Source organism: Saccostrea echinata, unplaced genomic scaffold, assembly GCF_033153115.1.
Source record: "Saccostrea echinata isolate AGI-Se365-2 ecotype Australia unplaced genomic scaffold, CSIRO_AGI_Sech_v1 ptg000029l, whole genome shotgun sequence".
In the NCBI taxonomy this organism is placed as follows: Eukaryota; Metazoa; Mollusca; class Bivalvia; order Ostreida; family Ostreidae; genus Saccostrea; species Saccostrea echinata.
In genome coordinates, this window is record NW_026889778.1 from 38,521,292 (window position 1) to 38,525,675 (window position 4,384).

General features: G+C 30.6%; 1 long non-coding RNA gene across 1 annotated transcript; it reads left to right on the top strand.

Moving 5' to 3' along the window:
* Positions 1-356: 356 nt before the first annotated feature.
* On the top strand, positions 357-890 carry LOC133194808 (uncharacterized). Its single transcript, XR_009722181.1, has 2 exons — positions 357-414; positions 806-890. It is a non-coding gene; the product is annotated as an uncharacterized LOC133194808 (long non-coding RNA).
* Positions 891-4,384: the final 3,494 nt, after the last annotated feature.

The window sequence follows — 4,384 nt, forward strand, 5'->3', positions numbered from 1 at the left end:
TCAAAGTAGCCATTGGTTTGTATTTAAAGCTTAATTTGTTTCCTCTCCTGTTTTTTCCTTTCAATTTACACTTTCACATGTATCAGGGAAAATCCAGAAATTTTTCCAATAAGGGAGGGGGGAGGGGGGGGGGGGTAAAAAGGAGGTGTTTTATAATATTATAAATTTATTAAATTTCAAATTTTTAGTCCTTATATTCTTAAGTTACACACCATAATGTACAAACTATTGTATACATGTAGAAGCATTTTCTCAAGTAAATAATTTTTCAAAGTTCATATACATATTTCAGGAAAATTCAAGACAGATCTGCTACAGTAACTGTACATAAAGTAGCATACATGTGTGACAGGAAAGAGGAAAATGTATGGCTGGACCGAGATTCTAACCTGGGACCCCTGCATCACTAGTCAGGTGCTCTATTGACTTAAATACATGTACCGGTAAATGCTTGTGTATAGACATACAAAAAAAAAAAACACATAGTAAATTGAATTAAAAACTGAATACATGAAACCAAAAATTATAAAATGTAAAGATGTCTTCTAACTTGAAATGAGATTGTTTCAACTATAACACCAAAGAATTGGTATGATAATCTGAAGAAGTCAGTATTGTTAAAAAACTTATGAGACATGGTTTTTTAACAATACATGTACATACTGACTTCTTCACATTATCGTACCTAAATTTACAAAAAATTAAATTTACAAATTAAATCAGATTTGTTAATAAATTCTACAATATCTTTTAAATAGATCAAGCTATCTACTTTAATTTTTATTGTCTTTTCTTCATGTTACAGATCTTATGGACATACATGATCCTTGGCTATATAATCAAGTGTCATATGCAGTGTTACAAAAGAATATTGGAATTATGTCAATAAGGTAATTAGGACAAGACTGGATTAAAAACCAAGGAATAAGAATGATGTAAAAAATGTATTTTAATTCCCCTTACAATAGTTACTGTATGTGTACATAAATTGGCGTATTTAAAATTTAGTGCAGTTACTGGGTGTGGAATTTTTGGCAAAATCATGAATTCAAGCTATATATGTCCCTGCTGTATATTGTATTTATAAATGATTTCTTAGCAGTATTCTTGAATTAGCACATCGTTTTTGTGCCAAAGCTGCTAAAATATGAAGCCCGCTTTTTTAAGTACACATACAGCATGTTGCTAGTTGCTGTATGTATTGTTTTACATTGAAGATGTTTCATTGACAGGTACATGTAGTGTTTTTTCCACAAAAACTTTATCCTTTGGCCTTAACTCTTAAACAATTATTGCTGGGTCTCTGTATTTCACATGTTTATTTCTTTTTTTAACCCCATGATCTTGGCCTTAGAGTGTGACCTACATTGAGAAACTAGAATATTTAATCTTTATCTATATACACCAATTTTTTTTTTTTTTGATTTAGACACTTCATTAACCCAGTCAGAAATGTCTTATATTCATAACATAGACATAGTCATACCATGTTTGCAGTGTAAGAAAGAAGTAATACATGTATTTTAGTTCTTTAAATATTAAAATAATTTGTTCATTTCAGAAAAAGATCTACCAGAAGGATACAGTAAAGAGGAAACAGACATATCCCACCCATTAGATATGTGCTTCAAAATCTGAATAAACAGAATGAATTCCGCTAATTGCAGCTCCTTCTGAAAAGAACACCTTTGTTGTATTGACATAGAATCAACAGAATTGTCCGGTTCCTTGAACATGACACAACTGGATGCATATGATGGCAATTAAAGATTCATGCATGTGTACATTGATCTTCGTCAGCCAATAAGCCAAAAAACTACAGCTAGCAAAATAACAAGTTTATCTTACTTTTCCAAATGAATCTTAATGGTAATACATGTACATGTAGCATCAACATTCATCAAGCATTGTTATATTTCTTAGATTTTCTTAAATCAAACCATCCTTTTCTTGTTGCAGGTCATAATGTTGTATCAAATGACATTACAATTTTCTTGAAATTACTTGAGGAGTTTGGACTTCAAGAAAAACTTACATATTATTGAATGTATTCACTTTATTTTGTTGAATTACATCCCGAGTTTAAAAGTTGTACACCATCATATACAGTTTATGGTGGGATTCCTCTAACTTTTATGAACCTGTGTGCATAAAATCTATACTTTAAAGTTACAAATTATTACCTTAATAGATTATATGTTCTTACATAAATTATTACACTATTTTTGTATGTATGTAATGATAACCGAATCACTCTATTCCCCTGCACTTTTTACCATGTGATGCTTTAGTGTATTAATATCTGACTACTGATGACCAGGCAGTCTTCATTAAACAGTGAAACACATAACTAATGCTTTTATTTGAATATCTTTAAAACAAGGATAACATACTGTGGATTGATTCTGTTTACAAAACTTCATAATCACTGGGTATTCTTATACATGTTATACATGTATTTGGAATGAAAAAGGAATTGTTAAAGGAAAGTGAAATTAATACTAATTGTCAAAGGAAGATTAAACGACCAGTTTATTTATGCACAGAATTGGTCAAAAGATATTGTCATTGATAATTCATCCAAGAATTGTATGTATAATAAATCTATCAAAGTCAATTTTAACGATATAAAGGAAAGTTCATATCTGTTCGAATGTAAGTGCAAAAAGGTCAACCAGGGCAATATGTGTCTAGGATGTATAAATATTTGCTTTTGTGATATAAAATGTAATTTAGAAGAATATTACAAAAAATTTACTCATTTTCTGTGAAATATTTTGATGAATTCTTTGATAATCTCTCTTAGTCACCATATTCTTCAATAGTGCATCCTTTGTAAAGGAAGGGGGTAGGGTAGGGTGTAAGATAATAAACTTGCGCCAGGTTGAAATTAAACCCCATTATGTAGTATAATTTTTTTCTGAAATTTAAGATACCTATTGACTAACTATAATATGCAATAAAAAAAGAAATTTGATGGGTAATTTTTTCACAGTGGAAGCAGAAGTGTGAGTCTTTGAGCAATGAATAGGCAATATTTTAACGTAATTTGACCATGCATCTTTGTGAATGTAATTCTGTTTTTCGTTTACAATGCTTGATAATTTTAAGATTGATGTCAAATATTAATTCATATAGACAGATGTTTGAATTCATATGAGACAAATGATAATTAATATATCAATAAAAATTTTATAGCCCTTTTCATATCTTCTTCTTATATTATTTTACCCTGCTTTTTCAGTTCTTCGGTGGATGATGAAGGCTATATTAAAATTATCAAATTTCTTTTAAACTAGCCCGATGACCTACCTTGAATTTTTAATATGATTTAGAACAAAGACTCAAAACAAACATATATAAAATTCAGAAAATTTCAATGGTTAGTTTTTTTGTTGACAACCTATCAATCTCTACCTTAAATGTTAAATGTATTTCTTTTGATAAGAATCATTTTGGAATAATTCAATAATTACTGTGCAGGATAAATTTTTAATGCGCACTTTTATATTTATTAATTTGAAAATATGTATATACATGTATCTATTTTATAAGATCATTATCAAAGTGTAAGTATATATACATCGTCGATGTAAATAAAATACTACTGAACATGGAAGGGGGAAGTCTCACTATGGTCGTTTAGGGGGGAAGGCTCACTATATAGTAATTCCCCCGGGGGGGGGGGGTCTTATTATATATATAGCCAGACTTCCGGGGGGAAGTCTTACTATAGGGGGAAGTCTCATTATATGACATTGGACTAATTCAAGTTAGCACTTTAAACTTTTTGGCTGTTGTCCGAGTAAGCTGCTGTGAAATAAAGTCAATAGGAACGCTCAGGTTTTACCCATCTTCTTGTATAACAATTGTTTACAAATTTTACGAATACTGCTTACAGTATTGGTTACATTTTTTAAACACATATACAAAAAATATTTGAGATTACTGTTGCAGATGTTCACTGAAAGGCAGCTTGCCTCCCCCTTCCCCGCGTTTTTGTTGCAGTATATTTATACCCCCCCCCCCAGCAATGTTTTTTTTCGAGAAAGTCAAAAAGTTTAAATCTTCCCTCCCCATCCACGAAATAAGAATTTCGAGCTTGAACACCCCTTTTTTTTAATCAAAGATTATTCAGGTAAGTTATATATTTTTTTCTGACTACCCCCTCCTTTTTTTTGAAAAAAAAATTCTTCTGCCTTTAATAGCAGAGAAAAAAAGTTACATTCCATTGTTTATTCTGTGCCCCCCCTTTTTTTGAAAAAAAGTTCATCTGCCTGTAATAGCTGATGAAAAAATGTTATGTTCCACTGTTTATTCTGTGACATTAATGAAGCCAAAGAGATGACATTTCAGGCTTTCTGGAAAGCCAAATTTGTAGCCT